Source organism: Limulus polyphemus, unplaced genomic scaffold (assembly GCF_000517525.1).
Source record: "Limulus polyphemus unplaced genomic scaffold, Limulus_polyphemus-2.1.2 Scaffold771, whole genome shotgun sequence".
Lineage (NCBI taxonomy): Eukaryota > Metazoa > Arthropoda > Merostomata > Xiphosura > Limulidae > Limulus > Limulus polyphemus.
Window position 1 is genome coordinate 392,839 of NW_013666381.1, and position 23,851 is coordinate 416,689.

Consider the following 23,851-nt stretch of genomic DNA (forward strand, 5'->3'; position numbering starts at 1 on the left):
AAATTGTGGAAAAAAATTAAAATTAAAGTAACTATAACAAATAACTTAACTTGGTACAAATACCAGTAATATGGTAGTACAAATAATAATAAAAGTAACGTACCTTCTTCCAGTTATTATAATATTTATTCTATATATATATATATATATATATATATATTCTTTGTTCTCAATATGTGCAAGTTTTCACATATAACCTAGTCAAGGAGAATCATTAAATTGACCTTGTAATGCTTGGAGACAGCTTTAATGGGTAATGAAGAAAAACTTTAATATAAGTTTTTCTTCATTACCCATTCAAGCCGTCTCCAAGCATTTTTAGTCTCAAAGTTAGTTCCTCGTCATCAAATTTATGTTGACCTTACTTCAAGTCATCTTTATTATTCTCAAAGATAGGTGTATCCTGTTTCTACCAATGAAGAAAAGTGCTTAATGCAACCCTGTGTGAGGATTTATGACATACACAAGTTTCACATACTGTGCTATATGGTTTAGATACTTGGCTTACTTTACCAATTCTAAAACTAAAATAAAGTAATACCTACAGGTTAAAGTCTGAAGTATGTAATATGAGAATAGCATTATGTGGTAGTGCCAGTCAAATAGTATAAATACAACATTTCTTCAAACCCAAGTTAATAAGCAAAGGACAAAGCAAGGCATATAAACTAAGCTGAGTGTAAGTTTTGGTTAGGTAAAAGTACGAAGCCTCGTATCCTGTAGTCCAACCAAGTCCTTTGTCTGGTAAACAGGTACACACACAGATTTTTTTGTTAAATGTTTTGATAAAGATTGTTAATTTTGTCGGAGCTCTTTATTTTCTTTAGCATAGTCTTAGTTAGTAAAAGTTTTTAGTATTACTCTGCAATTTCATATCTTGAACAAATCTCCTGTTTAACGGACATCTCTGTTCAAGCTCTTATTTTCAATCAGTTTACCTAAATATACCAACCATGTGTGTGTGTGTGTGTGTGTGTATATAATCAGTTTTTAATAAAACAATTTTTGTCAGAAAAAGTGCAGAAATATTCCTTCTGTAAATGTTCTACATATCATTCTGAACATGGTTTTAAACATTATCAAATGTATTTCAGAGTTTAAAAAAAGAAAGCAAAGGACTAAAGTTATCCAAATTTTATGTATAGGTTAGCAGAATTAATCAGTGTAAAAGTAAAAATGTTATAGCAAATCCTTCTTTGGGAAAATATGTCATCTGAAATACATCTTAACCAAAGGGACCATCATTAATAAAGTAATACATATTTGTTTAAAAATAAACTTGTATTTTATAAACATAGTGAAACTTTTACAAATGAACACCGTAAAACCTTTTCACAATAAATAGAATACATAAAGTGGTGAAACAAAAAACAAAGTTATATTTATGACATACACCAGTTCCACATGCTATGCTATATGGTTTAGATATTTAGCTTACTTTACCATTACTAAAAATACAATTAAGAAACTTTTTTTTCTACATACATACAAGTTAAGTCACTTTTGATGCCCATACTATGTTTAAACTAACAAGAAGTACAGGCATTGAGCTCGTACAAGTCAATTTTGCCAAACATAACTGTAGTACCAAAAATACAGTTTTGATAAATACATTTTAAATATATTGTGTTCACTATATTTATACAATGTATCCAAAACCACCTATGTAAGACTTACTGATAGTGCTTCAATAACTGCCAATTATCATCATCTAAATGTCCTAGTAGCATACAAGATATAGAGTCCCATCATATTTTTTTTCATTATCTGAAAAAAAAGAAGCTAAATCACACAATCCATTACTTAAACATCATGAAAAGAAAGTGATCATAAATGTGTGTTTTCTCGATAATAATATATATATCTATATCAAGTGTTTCACCAGCAAAAGTTTCACAATGGTTAACAATAGTATTGATGAAAACTTTCAGTATTGATAATCTTTAATCATGTTTAATATCAATCCTTGATTTTGTCAACTTTTTGTGATAAAAATCAAACAGTATATGAAACATTAGACCTTAACAATATGAATTCATAAAGTGAAATATCTAGCAACAGTTTGTATTTTTTTAATCATTACAAACATAAATATTGACACACAAAACATTCAAAGTAGAATACATTGTTTCCAGTGTTCATTTTGAGCAGGTTTATAGCACAGAAAATTTAATTTGAAAACCTTAAAAAGAGCATGTTTCTTTGCTGACTAAACATTCAAACAAAAAATTAATACTTGAGTATATATGCATTTGGGCCTAGTTAAAACTGACATTATACCTAAAATTGCTAAGTCACAGAGAACCTTAGTTCTAGTTGACAGTCTGATGATATGGATCTGACTGCCAAAAATAATTTATGGAATAACTGTTGAAAGCTTAACACAAAATAAATAGAAAAAAAGCAAACAGACCTCCATAACATAGGGATGCCACTTTTATCATACTAAACATAAATGAAATTAGTTTCATTTTGTTGGAACTTGGAAAGTAGCAGTATTGTAATTTTACAGCAAGATTGCATATAGATCTCAGGACAAAAGTATTATATATTTTACTTTTTCCAATCTGTAACTTCATACAAAATTTGAGAAGTCTGCTTTAATCATACAATGTATTAGTTAGGTTGCTAGAAATCACAGCAGTGACAATTGAGAGTGCTCAACTTTGGCACGTTAGATTCTAACTAGGTTTAGTTTCCTCAAGGTGTGAAACTTGTCTCAAACAAGTCACAATGCTAATAAATCAGATGAAACTTGTATTTCAATTGTACATGCCAGTAGTCATTATTCATTTTTGGATATTATAACTACATTATAATACTGCTGTTAGGAATTATTTTATTTATTATTGTAAATCTTGGCTGTGAAGTAACAGGCTAAATAAAAACCTAATATTATAAATGTATTACCTTAAACTGGTTCAATATCACTTGGACCTGATATTTCTCATCTTCCCATAACATTTTGAAACTGTGTTTTCAGAAACCCCAAAAAACAATATCATAAACAAACATCTGGTAGAGAAAAAAATCTTGAGTGGTAAATGTAGAAATAACTGTTACCTGAATATGCATTCTTGGCCTCTCTGTTATTACCAAGTATACAACTAAGAAAATAAAAACAATTAATCCTAAGTTACAACATTATGTGACAACGTATGTGTAATATACATGTATATAGGAAGTACATATTCATACATAATAGTAATAAAAACCTTAACCTTATAATTACAGTTTGAGTTTTTGATCACTCTTATTTTCAAAGAGATGTCACTATATGATCACAAGTAAATTAAGGTGCTTCATTATTTTAAATCATAAGTGTTAAAAATCCAACCAAATATTTGAACTCACTCTGACTAGAGTAACGATGAACATTTCAAAGAACCTATTTATTGTTATTCGTACTAGTTTACATCCATGATCAACTTCTTTTATTTTCAGATTACCACATAACAGCTGCTTTCACATTAAGCATAAAGAAAACCAGTAGCAGCTACCATATCAAACTTCATGCTTGCACTTCTTATATTTTATGTAACAATCATATGAGCAGGTTCAATCATTAAGGGAAACTTAACTTTCAGATTTCCACACACTGTGCCATACATGTATATTATTCATATGATGATCATTTCAACATCGTAATACAAAACGTTTTCCTTTGCCAAGTTGACTCATAAGGATTTCATTTTTTTTTTTACTGTTTTAAATAATATTCAACCATTTCATGTTCTTAATAATAATAATAAAAAAAAGGTTGTTTTTATAGAACAAAGTCACATTTTGATATCTGCTGTGTCCACTGTGGGGAATCAAACACCAGATTTTAGAGCTTTGTACAAATCATATCTATAATTGTATAATCATTTCAAATAAGAAACTAATTAGAGAGCATACTTCCGCCACACAGTATTGATCATATTTGGCCCTCAAAAAATACAAAAATGTGTCCTTATGTCTGTCATTATCAATAATTATAAACCATTTTTGGCAGGACAATGAGGACTAATATTCTACACATGCCCACCAAGTTTCATCAAAATCTGATTATTTTTTTACTGAGTTATAGTGCAAAAATTGTGTAAAAAAATCAATCCCCATGTTAACAGATAGGGATTTTTTAGATTTTTGTGACCTTGCTCCATTCAACCATTTCCTAGGAATCTTGCTGACAAACACACACACACAGGTGAATCATAATCTCTGTCCACCTTCAGTGGCAAAGAAAATAACATCTAAGCGACTATAGATTAAAGAACATGTGACATTTCACATGATGGATGAAAAAAACATTTGAGATGGGAGAGGTTTAAACATTTCAAAAATGGTACACCATATATCTCACACAGTCTTAAACAATCTATATAAAAGCGCTTAGCCTCCAAAAGAATACAAAAAATATAAAATCACTTTTCAAATCTGTTTGTATGAAAAATTAAATTACTCACAGAATATAGTATGACCTTCCAGACATAACAAGCTTGCAAGTGAACCATTTTAAACAGTCATACAGTAAGAAACTAATTTTCTAATGCAACAGACACAAAACAAAAGTACAAGAGGCTTGAAATAGTAGAAGGAGCAAAGCTTACATGGAAAACTGGCATAACTTATGGACAAAAATAGAATATTTGGTCCTTCATGGCTGTTCCTGCACACCTATGCTTGATAAAAAATAAAAACTTAAACCCAACCTTTATTTTTCAGAAAATTATCAATTCCCTTTTAACACTTGTAAATTGTTGACCTCCACTACTGCTGACGACAATTCATTTCATAAGCCAATCAAATGTTAGAAAAATAAAACTTTAAAAGGAACCTAGCCTGTCTTTTCCAAATCTTACACATCTGTCTACTCATCCTATTTTCTTCAGAATAGAGAACAAAGAAATAATCCCCCCTCCCAGATAAATTTATAAAATTATGTAAGATCTTCTCTTACCCTTCTTAAGAGATCTTAGCCTGTCCCCATAAAATAACCCTTCCATTGCTGGAATCATCCTAGTAGCCATCCTTTGAACACTTTTCAATAAGTCAATACCTTTTCTTAGTCTCAAGAAACTACACAGTATTCCAAGTGAAGCCTAACATATGAAGAAGCCTTGGTTCCTTTATCACAGCCAAATTTATAGCATAAGGTTATGAGCACTCTGAAAAAAAAAAAAGACCTAGACATGCAAAACTTGAGTTAAGCTAGGCAGTACAGTACGTCTGTATGCAACATGTAAATCACCATAGTGAGAGTTACATCTAGTTAACATAGTAAGTAATAAGTGATGGGGAAGAAATTAAGAAGATACCTACCAAAATCACCTGAGTCAAATGTACAAGGCTCCTATGACCTTCAACTTTTACCTTCAGGAATCAACATTAAATACAGGTAGGTGTTGAAAGAGCAGACAATTACTGATCTTAGCACTCCGCATATAGGGCACTGTGTGAGCATGGCAGAGTACTTATTACAATGTTTTGTTACAATTGGTGAAATAAATTTGTAAGGTTTAGACAAATTACAGATTTATGATACAACAGATTCTTGAGGTTAGCTTAGAATAAATTATAATTCACCACAGTCAGTTGTACAAAAGTTTTAATTGGAGCAATTTATAAGACAAATTCACATTTCAACAGTGTACAGAAGTTAGTAAAGATTCTGTTCAGATGCTAGAAGTTTCTTTTTAATATCTAATGTTGCACATTTGTGAAAGAAATTCATGACTAAGCTAGGATATCTACCATATTTCATTATCAAAGATAGATTTCTGAGAACATATTTTCAGAGCCTTGTATGAAGGTCAGATGAATATAAAAGATGAAACTTGCATATCAAGACTCACTATAGTCCTGCATCTGAGAAATATTATTGGGCAAGTATAATCTTGTTAGAACAATATAAAAAAGATAAGCCAGAGTACATAAAAAATTAGGTCTGTAAAGGTCAGGCTTGAGAAATGAAAATACACTAAAAAACTGTTTGAACATGTCATCATCTAAATATTGTCAGAGAAATACTCCCAAAGCTACAGGGAATTTTGTAGCAAATCCAATGAATTACCATTAACACAAAAAATTTAAAGATTATCTCTGACTTTACTAGAAACCAAAGAATATGAAAACCAGCACCTAGAAGTAGGAAAGAAATGATATTTGCCAATTAAATAAATATTTAAAAGAATACCCATAACTGTTAACATTTATGGCCTAAGAAGTTAAACAAAGTAAATAAACACTAGGTAACTTGAAAATGTCTAAACCTTGGACTAGAAAAATGTAAAAATTGTCTCAAAATCTATTACAGAAAGGATAAAATACACACATAAAACTTCAAGTTATAAAGGGTAACAAAGATATATATTATCCCTAACCCCCAATCCATGACCTCAAAAGTTAAAAATAGAAAGTAACCACTGAACACAGAGCTGCATCCAAGTGCCATACAAAGTATGATCAAACATAAAATATTCTAATTCAATCTCCAAGTAGCCTTTATCAATTTAGAAAATCTACAAATGGAAAAATAAAACAAAAATTATTAATAATGATGAAAAGCTCAAGTATTAAATTAAATAAGTAACACAACAAAGTTAAATTTCGATTTCATTGACATAGAATAAATATTTTTAACTCCCTATGAATCTCTGATATGAAGATAGTTTGTAGATATTAATCCATGGTTCAAAATTACCTCAGAAAAATTACTTGCGTCCGCCACAATTATAGGTAACATTTAACTTCCGCTAGAAAATTCCACTAATCTCATTCAAACTTGCTCAACCCCTTCCACTGAGTTAAACTTGTGTAAACATGGCACTACTTCCGGTAAGCTCTAAAACATTTACACAGTGGCCACTGGCAAGATACCCAGTAGCCAAGAACGATCTTTCAAATACTAAATACCCGGCAGTACGAAAAGTTGAATATTGATAAGCTACAACAATAATAACAATAAAAATAAATGATAATAATACTAATGATAATTTCAAAAAAATATATGATCAAAAATTTTATTTATTTATATAATATAGATAATCATACTGGAAGCTTATCAGTGGCACAGCGGCATGTCTTCGGACTTACAACGCTGGAAACCGGGTTTCGATACCCGTAGTGGGCAGAGCACAGATAGCCCATTGTGTAGCTTTGTGCTTAATTAAAACCACACAAAGCTTATCAATATTCATGGTCGTGAAATCATGGAGTGCCGGGTGTATAGTATTTCGAAGATCGTCCCCAGCAGCTTGTAACAAACACACACGTCGATTCACACTAAACAAGAATGACGATCCATTTTATTTTCAGTTGCAAAAGTTTCATTCATATCGTTTAATAGAACTTAAAAACATATCAATCTCAAAATTTTTTATTACTCATTCTCAAGTGAGAGGTGATCTTAGCTCATCAATATTTGAATTTTTGGACTGCCAGATATTTACTCTTTGAAAGATCGTTCCCCGGTTGTCGGGCATCTGGTCACTGCAAAAAATTTACATTAGGTATTGTACGTACCTTATTTTTTTTCTTCTAATAGCAATACGATTTAAAAAGGGAGATAAAGGATGGACCTGGCTACAAACACGTTTGTAAGTTGTAGGCCTACATAAAGATGCAGGGAAAATACTATTTCTTTGTATGGAGAACGTTTAAATTATACGAAAAATATTATTCGATAGCAGATTATTAAATTTTTACAAAATTTTGAAAATAAGACTGCAGGAAATTTGGTGTTCTACCCACTGAGCAATAAACTACTACGGAACTTTCAACCTAACTTCGTCTACAGTTTGTTGTGAAGTTAAGTATTCCTGTATTCAGAAATAGATCGGAGGGGAGGGGTGCAATTATTGCCTCGAGCCACCGGGATTTAAGGAGGGCCTTAACTGAGATAAAGATTTAACAAAACGTAAATAAAAACTGGATGTCTCATTGGAAAATGTGTCAGACCCTGTGTCGTTATGGCAATAGCTTTTTTGTTGTTGTTGTTGCGCAATGCTGCCATAAAAGCTAATTTTGAATCAAATTCGGCCGGAGATAGATATACCCATACATATCCAAAATAAACTAGAGATGACGACCACGTTTTATTCCTATTGGCCAATCATTGCTCTTTGTTAGATCCAGTTGGTGTGCAGAAATATAACAGTTTGTTTGTTTGGATTTATGCACAAAGCTACACAATGGCCTATCTGTGCTCTGCCCACCACGGGTATCGAAACCCGGTTTCTAGCGTTGTAAGTCCGCAGTGCCACTGGGGGGGGGGGCAAATATAACAGAGTAAATAAACAAAAAGATGATCAAACCGAAATAAATTTCAACGACTTAGGTCAGACCTGTATTATGGGTATGATATATTACAGAGGTTATCATATGCATATTTCGTTATTAGTAAAAGGATTTATAATAATGAAAAGACGTAAAATGAAACTTATATAATATACCAAAGATGTAAAGAAAATATTCTTCAAATTAAGAAAATAATATCGTATTTTTAAAACTTTATAACTTTGCTATGGATATTGTAATATTACTTTACAACTAAATTTAATACGTTTAAAATAAAACGTTTTTTTTTTTCTACTTTCCTATGTTTAATAAACTAGATGGTGTTGATGCATCTCTACATCTCTTTTTTTGGTTAGGGCGCTTGACTAGCAATCTGAGAGTCGCGGGTTCGAATTCCTGTCCCACCAACCATGCTCGCCCTTCCAGCCGTGGTGACGTTATAATGGTACGGTCAATCCCACTATTTATTGGTAAAAGAGTAGCCCAAGAGTTGGTGGTGGGTGGTGATGATTAGCTGACTTCTCTCTAGTCTTTCACTGCTAAATTAGGAACGGCTAGCGCAGATAACCCTCGTATACTGTTGCGCGAAATTCACAACCAAACTTTTTTGGCTTACATTCTAACGATTTCGTTTTAAGTATATGAGAAAATTCTGGAATGTGCTTAAGGTCGCCACCAAGTGCAAGATATACAAAGCTGTTGTCCTCATTACATTACTTCATTTTGTTGAGACGTATACTTTATATAGAAGGTACCTCAACAGACTCAATAATGTACAATCAAGACACTTAAGAATTCTGAACATCAATGGCAGAGTAAAGACTCCAATACTGAGGTCCTAAAACGTGCCAACTTTGTTTGTTTATAGAGCAAAGCCACACTGGTCTAAATGCTGTATCTGCTACAGGAAATCGAACCCCGTAAACCTACCGTTGTCTAACCCAGAACATCTCAAATCAGTATTGATAATTGGGAAGACATTTTTGTATAAAATTAGTAATTTATATTTAACATACACAAGAGCAAAACAATTGTACAGTTAATGTGTTCATAAAAAAAAATCTATGTTAAAATATGCTTGCAGGTTATGGAATTAAATCTTTAAAAAATTTAAATTAAAAATATATATATTATTAGGGTGCCAACCTCATAAGGAGCTGAGGTCCTGTTTATATTGTTCGGATTATTATAAATTGATTTAGCTGATGTTTTTCTAAGGCGACTTCCAGCGTTTTTAAGTAAGCTTATCAAAATACAATGCATTACTGTTCGAATATACAATAAAATAAATTATATACACTAATGACACAAAGCAGCAAGCCATATATCCCATTAACAACAGGAAATAACATTAAAACAAAGTACAATTCATGAAGAAATAATGGAAGGGTAAAAATTAAGTGTAGATATAGAACACTAGCAATAGTAAGTTAAAGACGCTCAACAGTCTGGCTTTTTTCAGTATCCATATGAAAAGGGGCTTGAGAAGTACATGAAGGTCCGACACATTACCGTAATCGTAGTAATGGGTGGATTTGACTCAACATCAATGAGAGCGATGCTTGGAAGATGAGAAGCAACAGAACACATGGGAATGTATAAACATGTCCTGTGGAGGATAAGTAGAAGGAAATGAAGAATACTGTCCTTGACAGGCAAGAGTACCGTTGATGGGGAGTCAAGTATAGCTGGAACAGACTTCTTGTATTCCATAGCGATTCTGCAATAAGGTTTAGGTCGTTAACTGCTAGAAGACGATCCAAAGTGCTCCTCAAACAGAAGGCAGATTGTCTGGCATCCTAACGATTGAAACTGGTTTACCAGAGAACCTCCAGAAACACGAATAATATAATAATAGGAAACTATTTAAACTGAATTATGAGAAGAATGCAACCCATCAATATACCCGATAGCATTCCAACCACTGTCGTTAATACATTTCTGTGGCTAAACATGGTATTCGATAATATCTCTGAGTACATTCCTTTTTCTGTCCCCACTTTCAATATCACTGACTATCCTGTTACATAATTGTTTTAGGAAGGAAAAAAAATCACAATTAATTTACTAATTATGAGTAATTAATTGTGGCAGAATAGTCGCATATTATCCAAATACCTAACGTATTTAATTAAGTCAGTAGTGACGAGTAAAGAACTTCATATCCAACCCTGCAGAAAAGTAATTCAACATACCTTCATATATGGAATATTAACATGCTTTTGGTCGTCTCAACTCGGATCCAGTTGTTTTTCAAAACACTTAATCATATATTGGTTCTTAATATAGCAGAAGCCACAGCGTAAATGTGACCCAATTTATTATCCAGTTGTTTATGAAAATATAAAATCTCTCACTTTGCACAACAATCTATAAATCTGATATATTTGTAAAAACAAAGAAATCCATAAGTACAGAATAAAATAATAAATAAACAACACATAACGTTAAAATCGATACACACAATTAAAGACATTTATAAAATGTGGACTTTACCATGTCATCATCAGAAGTGAATCCGCAAGACATAAGTGTCATATTTATTTCTTCGTAGCTAGATCATGTGACCTGTGTGTGTAAGTTTACATTTCTACATAAATCTCGGAGGAGGTCCCTCCACATTCTTACGCAGATATTCGCCGGACCTTCGTCTCTATTTAATAATCCATGATCTATTATTTCTAAGGATTTGCGAATATTATTGGCTTTCATACCCTTTGGTTGAGCCAATATTACTGTTTTTTTTCCCATAATGTCTTATGTTGTGTTTTATGTTCATGTTCTGCTGGGGCCGAATTTTGAGTCTTTTCACTTTTTTGAACATCCCTTATGTTCTGCTAAACGATATTTTAAATTACGTTTTGTCTGTCCAATATAAACACTTTCACATTCAATATTATAAATTCCAGCTTTTTCCATTAACTGTATATTATCTTTAGTATTACCTAAAATTTGTTTTACCATATTCATTGGTTTGAATATAGAGTAAAATATTTGTTGTTTTTTAAACACTTTGAATAAACTAGAAGTTAAACATGGGACATATGGCAACACTAAACATTTCTTTTTGATTTAATCATAACTAGGTTTTAAGGTATTACCTGGATCTATCATTACCACATTATTGAATTTCTTAACTTCTCCGACTACAATAATTGGGTTAAATCCTCTTTTAACTGCTACATATTTCATTATTATTAACTCATTTTTAAGTCCTCTTGTTTTGTACATATCTTCATAATTTTATAAACATAAGTGTAAAATGCAGACATTTTTTTGTGTTTCTGTATGTCATGATTCCTGGTGTGGTAGCATAAGAAAAGAAAAACGTTTCCGATAAATAGATGTTTCTAAATTTCCTTGTTAATTCCTATTTACCAATACATCTAAAAAGGTAAACGATTATTTTTCTCAGTTTCATAGGTAAATTATGTAAAAGGTTCTATGCTATTTCAATAGTTTGTAAACTCTGTTAATGCCTTATTACCATATCTCCACACCAAGAATATGTCATCTATATACCTTATTCAAACTTAGGGTTTACATTTTTCACCATTTATGGCTTTTGTTTTAAATACATCCATATATAAATCACATAACAATGGTGAAAGTGGGGATCCCATTATTAACCCTTCGTTTTGTTTCAAAAAACAAAATGGATTCTTCAGACACACCTTTGTTAGTTTAATTATATCTCTAATTTCAACTGCTGAAGTTTTATTTTCTAACAACGTATTTTCGAAACACTTAATTGCATCTTCTACTGGAACGTTTGTAAATAATGAAACTACATCAAACGTCACTAACAAATTTTCATTATTCAATTTTACATTTTTGATTTTCCCTACAAACCCTAACGCATTTTTAACTGTATACTTATTTTTATTTCTCAAACAAAAACAGTTCTGAGCTATATATATTTGGCTATTTGGTATGACAATGTGCCTACAGTCGATACTATTGGTCTAAAATTGTTATACATTTTATGTATTTTTGAAGTGCATAAAATCTCTGAGTAATATTCGCGGAGAATATCTGCGTAAAAATGTGGCGGGACCTCCTCTAAAATGTATGCAGAAATGTAAATTTACACATAGGTCGCATAATCTAGCCAAGAAGGAATAAATATGACACTTATGTCTTGGAAATTCACTCCTGGAGATGACGTGGTGAAAGTTGAAACATGTAGAGTCCACATTTTAGAAATGTTTTTAATTGTGTATCGATTTTAACGTTGTGTGTTCTTTATTTATTATTTTAACATGATACACAAGTTCCAAGAAAATAATATGTATAGAATAGTAGTATAATGTGTTGTACAGCTGAGATATTACCGGAGTAACAGGAAAAGCTCATTTGATACTTAGAAATGGCTGTTAATCACATACGTATTAGTATCTTTTTTTACTAAATCACTACTACTGAAAACTTTCTTACTTATCATCATAAGTAAGACTGGTTTAAAACTTACAACAGAGACAGTATAAATTCAACATTTGACCTTTGGGGAGAAAACAGCTTATACTTTAGTTATATTGCTTGAAGGTATTGAATTGCACAATTATCATGGTCCTGGTTGTTAAACAACTCGATTCGCAATCTTGTGGTCGCGAGATCGAAACCTGTCACCGAACATCTTAGCCCTTTGAGTCCTGGGAGCGATATCATTTTGCGGTCAATACCACTATTTGTTGATAAAGAGTAGCCCAAAAGTTTGTGATGGGTTGTGTTGACTAGTTGCCTTCCCTCTTGTTTATTGCTTCAAAATTAGGGACGACTAGCGCATATAGCCCTCAAGTAGCTTTGTATGAAAGTTAACAAAGCAAATAAAAAAGTATCATGGTAAAATTTAGCTGTTGTCAGAAATAATGTTATTTATCTAAGTAATGTTTTCTTGAACCATAAGGTACATCGACGGATTTCTCCCTGATCCACGTAAAGAATGATTTTCTGGGAGGAAAAATATTCGCCGTGGTCAAGTAATGAAGATCATTAGCTCCCCTCGGGATAGTTAACAAGGTCATCCATGTTATTTAAAGATATGACAAGATCTAATGCCAGAAATTATTGAAGCTTATGTCTAAGATTAAATTTAAAGTACTATACTAACCAAAGTATAATAAGTACAGTATTTTATGCGTTTCGCTTACTATTATCAGACTATTGTTTTGTTTGTTTGCTACACAATGAGCTATCCGTGCTCTGCCCACCACGGGTATCGAACCACGGTTTCTAGCATTCTAAGTCCACAGACATACCGCTGCACCACTGTGGGGGAGGGGGGTAACGAGCTGATATAATATGCTATCAATGGACTGTTTTTGGATGATAGCAGTCTTCTCGAGAAATAATTATTTTCTTTGAGCTTTAGACATCGCTGGAGTACATAACTGTCGCAATTATGATACTTATTCGCCACATGAGGAGTTTTACAGTCTAAAAGTTGATATTAAAGTGGTTGCTGTGTTTTCTTGAGTTGGCTTTACACTTACATCATAAATCTTCGCTTCTCTCTAGAGTTGAAGAGTTTATGATGGGTGTAAAATTATACATAAGCTATGACATGGATTTTGATTATTGACTGAAATTAAAGTGTAGCTGCCCATACATGTACTTTGTTTGTTTGTTTGAAGTTAAGCACAAAGTATCTGTGCTCTGCCCACCACGGGTATCGAAACCCGGTTTCTAGCGTTGTAACATACATGTGCATAAGCCTACAAAATGAGTAATTTCGAAATTTAGGTGAAGTTAGTTCCAGAGTTAACAATTACTCTCTAATACTACACTCGCACTTCGCCTGCCCTTCTTATGTCCATCAATTTTACTTAGGTTGTTTTTATTCCTATCAATAATTATCTCATACCAATGTAAACATAACACATTGCTGTTTAGTACTGGTAAACAATAAAACATAGATTTAGAAATATGTTTTATTTTTTACTGGCAACATATTACTTTCTTTCTTCGCCTCATTCTTTTTATTTGTTCACTTTCACATCTCCCAATCTTTCTTTTCTGTCTTTTATATTACCTTCTCAAACCCACGCCGAACCGGCCCCTTTCTTTTTGACTTTACACCTGTTTCCCCACACCCATCCGATATCGCTTCGTAACCATAGGGGGTCATGTAGTCTCCATACTGACTGAACTTAGAAAGGCGGCCGTTATTCGGTCATTCTAATTATTTTATAATAACTTAGAGTACATTAATCCCCTAATTCCTTAGAGACTGACCAAAGGTCGGCCGCTTTGTCACCTCTCTCAACTTCAACAGACGTTCCTCACACCTAACTTCATAACATTTAAGTAAAGTATTTTAAATGCAAAAATAATTTGTTTTTGAATATTCTTTAATGTAGAAACTGGAGGTTATCTTGATAAAATAAAGGTCCCCCAGTGGCACAGCGGTATGTCTGCGGACTTACAACGCTATAAACCAATTTCGATACCCGTGGTGGGCAGAGCTCAGATAGCCCTTTTCGCTTAACTACAAACAAACAATAAAATAAAGATTCCTGGTTACAGAAATGAAACTGAGTGATTTCGATTATTTATTCTCAAACTTTAGCACTCGTATTAGCTATTCTGATTTATTACTTGAGGGAAGACGGAATTATTATAGAAGAGGACTTTAAAGATTTCATTTTTTTAATTTCCGTTTTTGGATAACTGGTGACCTTTTGTTTCTTACGTCGTGGTCACACTGAACAATTTTAAATCAGTATCCCAACGACGTCAATTTCAGGGCAAAAAAGACTTGAATAAACACTTGGGACTTCGAAAAGTAAATGGGAAATAAGCTTATATATGTGGAACTTTCGAAAATATATTTTTAAAAAATCGAAAGATGGAGCTGTCTTCAGAAGCAAAAGCAAATATCTGTTCAGTAGTTTGTCAAGAACTTGTCATAAAGTTCGATTTACGAAAGAGGTCACAGTTATGTTTTTGCGATAAAAGTATCTTACAAACCAAAGGAACTGGAAATAATCTTTATGGTTGGTTTTATATGGAAAACAGATCTTGTTGACCATCAGAATGCTGTGACAATTATGTAAGTCATGAGTAATGTAGTGGTAAAATACAAGAGTTTCGGAGCTGAGATACTAATTACAGTGTGTAATATTATATATATGTAGCAGATAGAAATCCTTGAATAAAAGAATCAGCCAAATGACTAAATAATAATAGTCATAATAATTTTTGTTGTATGTTATTAACAGTCCCCTCAGTTTGAGTTTTTGGTTGTCTTTAATTATTTAATAGAGCTTGAATTTTTCGTTGTTTTTTTATGAGTTTTTTTTTTTTCGTTATTGTTATTGTTCTGCTATTTTTGTGTATGTGTTTTTATTTGGTAACCCTGCTGGGACAGTTGAGAACAACTTTAACAGATCGTGGTCTGATGTGAGGCCTTTATGTTCACATTCTATAGCAGTGTACATGTTAAAACTCTACCATGACTTAATATATGCTTATCCTGATTTTCAAGGAATACAAATACCAGAACCCTGCTGTTTGTAAGATAAAAAGGCTGTACCGAATTCCGACTCTGATTGGCTGAAAGTTCTATCATTCATTTAATACTTGATATGGAATAAAAGCGGGCGTTCCTGGTTAAATGAAGTGGAAGGCGTCTCCAATAAAACACACACATACGTTATTTGACAGAAGTGTTAATATGAGACCAATATTAATTATTGTTATTACTATACATTTTTAACACAAATGCTAAATAAAAAATATTTTAAATACATATTATAATAATAATAATTCTAATTATTAGCAGTTGAGTATGATGGGTTTGTTTGTTATGAATTTTGCGCAAAGCTACAAGAGGGTTATCTGTGCTAGCCGTCCCTAATTTAGAAGTGTAAGACTATAGGGAAGGCAGCTAGTCATCACCACCCACCGCCAACTCTTAGGCTATTCTTTTACCAACGAATAGTGGGATTGACCATCACATTATAACGCCCCCACGGCTGAAAGGGCGAGCATGTTTGGTGTGACGGGGATTCGAACCCGCGACCCAGCATGATGGGACTAAGAAAAAAGTGATGGAGCGCTGCTTCGCCCTTCTCTTTATACTTTTAGCAAAATTTCAACTTCACGCTAAGTATATATACCACTTCGACCAAGCTGTAAATACGCAATTTTGACACTAAAATTACCAAATTAAATAAACTCTGTAAAACCAGAAACAGATATTTACCTCAGTTTTTCAGCCTGTTTAATCCTAAACACTAACAAACGAACGTAGTAATGAGTGAAGTAAACTTTATATTTTTTACTGAAGAAGAGATATAACTAATATACGAAAAGTGACGACCATTTTGTTTAAACATATAAGAAAAAGTTACAAGCTGAATTAACCTGAGTAAATTTTGGCCTCAGTTTATGAGGTTAATTCAGCTCGTAAACTGTTGCTTACATAGATGGGATTAGGGCGCGGAGTAAGAGGGAGCAGTTGCCCTGCATTTTGTCTTTTTATGGGATATACACATGACATTTACAATAATTAAGTGAGCCTTTTTTGCCCCCCGTTTTGGTACCAAATCCCGTCCGTTCGGGAAAAATGGCCATTAATTGTGTCTTTTTTTTATTATTTATGTATTAATTATTAGACAATTACTTTGCTCCACCTGAGGACGGTTGCTGTTATTAATTTGTTAGCGTAAAGCTTGTGTCCCCCTATTGTGGACAGAGGTATGTTTAGGGATTTATACTGTTAAGATCAGTGGTTCGATTCCTCTCGGTGGACACAGCAGATAGTCTGATGTGACTTTGCTATAATAAAAATACACACATACACGCAAAGCTTGTGAGATAGCGAATTCTATTTTTTTATGCTTTTGTTTATTGTTCATTTATTATTTCTTCTATCGTTTAGCTTATTAGTTTATCTATGAATGTTTAGTTACATTAAAACATTAACTCATCTTATAGCTGATCAGTTTGTTTTGAGTAAATATATATGTATTATGAAACTGGCACCAGTTTCCCTAGCGGTGACGTACAGATATTATTAAACTAGCAAAATATTATATAAATATATGATCACGTGAGATGTACTCTCGTGACTTAAGCAGTGAATAAATACCCTGTCATACTTTTCTGGCGCCCGAACTGAGTTATGAGATAGTGAATTATTGCTGTTTGTCACTCGATATTATTGTTAATACAGAAAGGTGATTTTCCATTATTGTGCTGTTGTTGTTAGTTTTTTTTATTTATTTTTTGGAATTGTTTTTTTCTTCTTCTGGGTCTTTTTCCTGATTCAGTTATTTGAGATAATTAATATTGCTATTTATGTTTTGTTTTTCATCAACATTAGTATCAAGTTCTGGCCACACACGTGTTTATTAACTGTGTTTTTGATAAGTGCTAGAGTTTATTCCAAGTTTTTAGAGTTCAGTATTTTTCTTGTTGTTGGATCCTGATTGTAGCCAAGTATATTTTAGACCCTTCCAAGCTACACATCAGATTATCTGCGCGCTGTCCACCAAGGAATTTCGAGTCCTGGTTTTTAGCGTTGCAAGTATTTAAACTTACCGTTGAACTACCGGGAGACCCTCAGGACGGACTTAATGAAGTAAAAAAACTCGTGCTATGGTCATCATGCGTGTGAATATCGGAGGTGGAGGTTTTACTTTTTACATTTTCATGTGCTTTGTATTTATCTTATCTTAGTGTATTGAGGAAGTTTTAATAATTTATCTTATTATTATTATTTTGTGTAGTTAGGTTTTTATGATTTTCCCCTTTATTTTATTGTTGATAATTACAGTGTTAATTTATATATGACCTTTTGTAAGTAGAAGAAAAAGGGGGAAAGGAAAAAAAAGGCAGTTTTTTGTTTAGTTTGATAAATATTCTAGACGTTTTTTTTGTTTTGTTTTTTCTAGTAGACCTGTGACTCCTGCTTGACGACCCTGTCCTTCTACTCTAGCTGTATACTCGTAGGCGTTGAGTACGTGTGACCCCCCCCTTTTCGCTGGAAAAAGAAAACTCGGCGCTTATGTTTCAACGTCTAAACGTCAACTGGGATGGATTCTTTTGGGGTTAGTTAATTATCATATTTATGTATTTTGAATTAACCAAGCTACTATCATCAGAAAAGTATTCTTACTGAAGGTGTGTTTTATAAGGAGTCATTAACAGCTTCTTTAACGTTGAGTTCAGACCTTTATAGATTTTATTATAGTGTTCACTTTATAATATGTGGTTAGTAGTTTTTTGGCGGTAAAGTGTATCATACTTTTGAGACATCCAGAGAATGAGTTTATTCCTAATATTATTGTAAAACATTGTAGTAATACAGTTTAAAAGTGCAGAAAAACTGTTCTCCAGTGGGTTAGGGGTGAGTTTACGAACTTAAAACGACAAAATTCAGGGTTCTATTTCCAGCGATGAACAGAGTGCAGATAACCCACTGTGTAGACTTTGAGCTAAAAGCAAACAACATGAACAGGAATACTATATCTTAAATGTTCTAAAGTAGGTTACATATAAATTTCCTTATCTATTATACAGTTAAGTGTATTACCAAAATTTTCGAACGTTAAAGTTTCTGTTACCCGATTATATCACTCTAAGTGATGTTCGAAGACAACTTCTTAATTTTGAAATTAAACAAAATACCCGGTATATATATTCTAAATTTGTCCATTTAAGATTCAAATTCAGAGATAGAATTTCAGATTTATCTTTTGTTTCACCTCTTCCTGTTTGCATCCTATTATAAATCTGAGGCTACGGATTGTTTCTCCAACTTTATACAGGAGTCCTATAGGTAGAACCTCAAAAGAAAATTCTGTCATCTCTTAAAGGACATCCACGTAAAAGAAACGTCTTTAAACACAACTCTAACCATAAAATTCGGCAAAACAACAAAAAATCTATTCACCAAAACTCAAATCTATGAAGTTGGATAAAACCATCTATAGCCTCTGATTTCTAAAAGGATGTACACAGGAAGAGGCTATCCCAAAGTTTACAAAATTTAGCAATCAGTTACGAGATAAAAAAAATTCAATCCATTATCGGAAAAACAGAAGAGAAGACACTAAATGCAACAATTAGACAAATATACAGAGATATTAATAACTTGGAAAAAGAATATTCAAGACTACATAGACTCCTAACCTTCAACACCACGTCAGATGACTCATGCATGATCCTAGGATTCATCAATCAAAACTGGATAAACCAAAGAAACTTTTTGAAATATCATACTGCATATATATAAATAGCGTTTCAAAAAATATTTTGTTTCTCATCGTTCAGCCCAACTTACGAGTTCTGGCTTTGAACGAAAGGCCTCTTGAGCAGTTACTTGTGGGAGGCAAAAGATCGATCTGAAATCCTATCTTTACACTCTCTTATTTTGAATTTTAGATGGAGAATTTAAGATAAATGTGCACACAAAAAATCTGTAGTTTACGTGACTTTTATCACAAATTACAAGCCAATTGGTTTCTATAAAATAATATAATGCTTCACCAGCTTTCGACGTTTAAACCATAAAATATTTTTGTTTCAATCTGTAAGTCGCCAGTCTATAGAGACCTTTTGCTTATTCAAACAACAAATTAATATTATACATTTTATACACCTTAAAAATTTTATGGAAATATAAAACAACAATTTTTTTTACAATATAGAAAAAAACGTTTGATTAAATTAATTAATTTAAGACGATATCAAAATAAAGACTCGTTTATAGAACAACCAGATACTCTCATTCTTAATCGTTCCACAGAGAGTGTGTAGTTATGCTTTGAGTAATATTGAAAAGAAAGTCTTATCTGTTTGTTAGAATTCAGTATATTTAGTAAGTTAAAACTTGAAGATTATTTTCTACACTCTGAGAAGTTTTGATAGTTACTGTCTAAACAACAATTTTTTTCTAAAGCTGGAAAAATTTTCGTAATTTTATAACTCACATTAGTGGAATATCTTTATCTTTTTCAATAATGGCTGTCATCGCCTGGTGGTTAGTGCGCTCGATACACAATCTGCTGATCGCGAGTTCAAATCCCGTCGCTGAACATGCTCGTCCTTTTGGTCATAAAGGCGCTATACTGTGACGTTCAATCCCACTTTTTGCTAATAAAAAACTAACCCAAGATTTGGCAGGGGGTGTTGTTGACTAGCTGCCTATCATTTGAAAATGAAGGGTAGATAGCGCAGATAGCCCTCGAGTATATTTGTACAAAATTCAAAACAATCTTTAAATAAATCATAAACCAGTCAGCTGTAAAAACTTAGTAAAAATAGCGACATAGTTATTATGAACGTGCATAAAGGAAATAGTATAGTTATTCTGGATAAAACGGTATATATTTTTAAAAAGCTGATAATATTTTGAGTGATTCAAATAAACTTGTGAAACTTGATCAAGATCATGCTGATACTAAAGAAATTAAATTACAAAGATATTTATTGGAGCTAAAGAAAGATGATGTGTCAACTGATGCACGATATTCAGAAATCACACCATCAGGAAGTCACACTGAAATTTACTATGGCTTTTCTAAAGTACTTAGAGAAGATCCATTTAAGGTCTATGGTTTCAAATATTACAACTTAGAATCAACATTTAGCATGTTTTTATTTGGTTTTTGAAGAAGTATACTATTAGCGAATATACTATTAAATGCAGCTTTGAATTTTCTATGAAACTCAAAATTTAAAGTTTGATAATTAGTTTTATTGACCTAGTTTTGTTTTTGAATCATTGTTTGTTTATAGCTAAGCACAAAGCTACACAGTGGGCTATCTGTGCTTTGCCCACCACGGGTATCGAAACCCGGTTTCTAGCGTTGTAAGTCCGCAGACATACCGCTGTGCCAATGGGGAGCATTGAATCATTGTATACCATCATTCCTTTTGGAAAAACCAATACACTTATGTGCAGACTTATTCTTTAATAACACTGATTTAGGCACACCAAAAGGGGGGGGGGCGCATGGCCATTCATAAACTGAGGACAAAACTTAATCAAGTTAGTTCAGATTGTAAACTGTTACTTATCTTATAAAATCTAACTAGTTATTATGACATGGTATTTACGAAAAGGCTATTATATTTGTTGGCTGAGTACTGAAGAAATTAAAATACAATTTACTATAGTGTATGATAATAAAACTCGCATAGTCGGTCGTTTCTAAGCGTTTGTTTCAAAAGAAAACACTGAAAGAGATGACGCACCCTCGTACAGAACCTTTATCACTCCTTATTCACATTACCTTTTACTCTGTTAGTTCAAGCCCAACGTACATGTGGGCAAACGCAATAAAATGTGATTGTACGTAAAATTACATGACGTATACAATAATGAGAAAAACTTTAATAAAATGTCATTCTTAAAAATAATTTAAACTTAATGTTTTGGTCTATTATAGTATGGACAGTTTATGATAAAATATACTATAAATGAACATTATAGAATTTTACACTAGTTCTTGAATTTTACCCTTATAAAGTCGGAGTAATCCAAACTGTGAAATACTTGAAAAGTTATTCAAGTGAATGATTATTTTTACAATCAGTTTAATATAATGGTAAATGGTTTTTTTAGGTCATATGAATAAAATAATAGGTATTTATTTGAAGGAGGCACATTAAAAAAAAAGTAGTGTTTATATCTGATTATCAATATAGTGTTTAAATAGGGAAGATTTAATTATATTATTTTGGTAGTTTTTTTTTATATGAAAGTGAAAGGTGACGAAAGGATTATCTGCAATGTTGCTGCAGGGATCAAACCGCGAATTTGGGCGTAATAAGACCTTAAGATTACCATTGATCCATCAAGAGAGGATAAATTATTTCGCAAGAGATAAGTAAAAGCAACTTTTACTTTACACTTGTTTTGCAAACATTTTAGTGTTTATCGAGTTGTATGATAAAAACTCTAGAGATAAATAAAGAACTAAGTAACAATTTTAAATACGTAAAACAAAAAGAGTAATAACTGGCTTTCTTTCTGTTAGAATATTCCATAAGTGTCACGGTACTAAAACAGGATTCCTTTCTGTTAGAATATTCCATAAGTGTCACGGTACTAAAACAGGATTCCTTTCTGTTAGAATATTCCATAAGTGTCACGGTACTAAAACAGGATTTCTTTCTGTTAGAATATTCCATAAGTGTCACGGCACTAAAACAGGATTCCTTTCTGTTAGAATATTCCATAAGTGTCACGGCACTAAAACAGGATTCCTTTCTGTTAGAATATTCCATAAGAATATTCTTACTAAAACTAGTAAGAATGGGTTAGCATCATATACAGAAATATTGAGATAATATAACGTTGTTTTGTAGTCAAGTACGAAACTGTTTGACAAACATATGTTTGTGTAAATACAGAGAAATTTCTGAAGTTTGTTTGAAGTTAAGCACAAAGTTACACAATGAGTTATCTGTGCTCTGTCCATCACGAGTATCGAAACCCAATTTCTAGCATTGTAAGACCGAAGACATACCGCTGTGCCAATGGGGGACAGTTTTTGAAGAACGTCAAATACAATTAATCGTATAAGAATAAAGTTAAGTGATTACAAAGAAAGAAATCTGTGATAGAAAAATTATTTGTTTAATCGAATAACTGTGTAAATGAATAAAACTCATCCTTGAGTACTATTACACAAAAACACTTCATCTCATTTAAATACATATATTTATTTGATATTAACTTCTGATCAGAGCAAGTTTGCTATCAGTTTTGTACAAATCAAACTTTAACTGGAAGGATTACTATATTGAATTTTTACTTTTAGGAGTATCTTCTAAGTTACCGTGATTTATTATTTCTTGAGTGAAAACAAACTTTAATTGGAATGATTTATATATTGAATTTTTACTTTTAAGAGTATCTTCTAAGTTACCATGATTTATTATTTCCTGAGTGAAAACAAACTTTAATTGGAATGATTTCTACATTGAATTTTTACTTTTAGGAGTATCTTCTAAGTTACCATGATTTATTATTTCTTGAGTGAATATAATGATTTTAGTTTATTTCTCATTTAAATTGGATTTTTATTTAGTTGTCATTGGTTACAGATCCTTGTTCGGCTGAAGGATCGTCTGTGCTACAGCTAAAGCGCTATCATCTGCCCCCCCCCCCAATGGGTCAGCGATAATTTTTAGGGTTTGCAATGCTAAAATCCGGGACTCGACTCTCCGCGGTGGTCAAAGCGCAGATATACCATTGTGTACTTTACGCTAAAGGAAAAATGCTAGCTCTCATGTCCTTTCTAATAAAGATCGGCTTTTACAGCATATTGTCACGAGTCTTTTCAGTTTTTTACTTGTGTATGTATAAATATAACAGTTTTGTGCAATTAAACGTTCTACACGTAATTACCAAACAAAAATAATGTTGCGTCAGCGAGGTCACGTGACTAGTGTCACGCCACCTCTCGAACCTTCGGGAATAGTCGGGAGATTACTAGATATAGGGTAGTCTGGTCTATATATCAGAGGGTGACAACGTGACGGAATAATGTGTGTGTAGACAGTGAGTAATTGATCTGCAGTCAGAGAGTATTATTGAGCACGTTCGTTG

The 23,851-nt window shown here is 32.4% G+C and overlaps 1 protein-coding gene across 6 annotated transcripts in view; it reads right to left on the reverse strand.

The window, feature by feature from the left end:
- The window catches only part of LOC111085999, a 26,340-nt gene extending 19,459 nt beyond the window's left edge, over positions 1-6,881 (reverse strand). For 3 of the 6 annotated variants that reach the window (XR_002610777.1, XR_002610773.1, XR_002610772.1), the window contains exons 1-3: positions 6,689-6,881; positions 4,946-5,153; positions 1,678-1,767 (exon numbers count right to left, since the gene is read on the reverse strand). The gene's annotated coding sequence lies outside the window, so the exon portion shown is untranslated. The remainder of the gene's footprint in view (positions 1-1,677; positions 1,768-4,945; positions 5,154-6,688) is intronic. The other 3 variants (XR_002610776.1, XR_002610775.1, XR_002610774.1) reach the window with 1 other exon arrangement.
- Between the last annotated feature and the right edge of the window lie 16,970 nt (positions 6,882-23,851).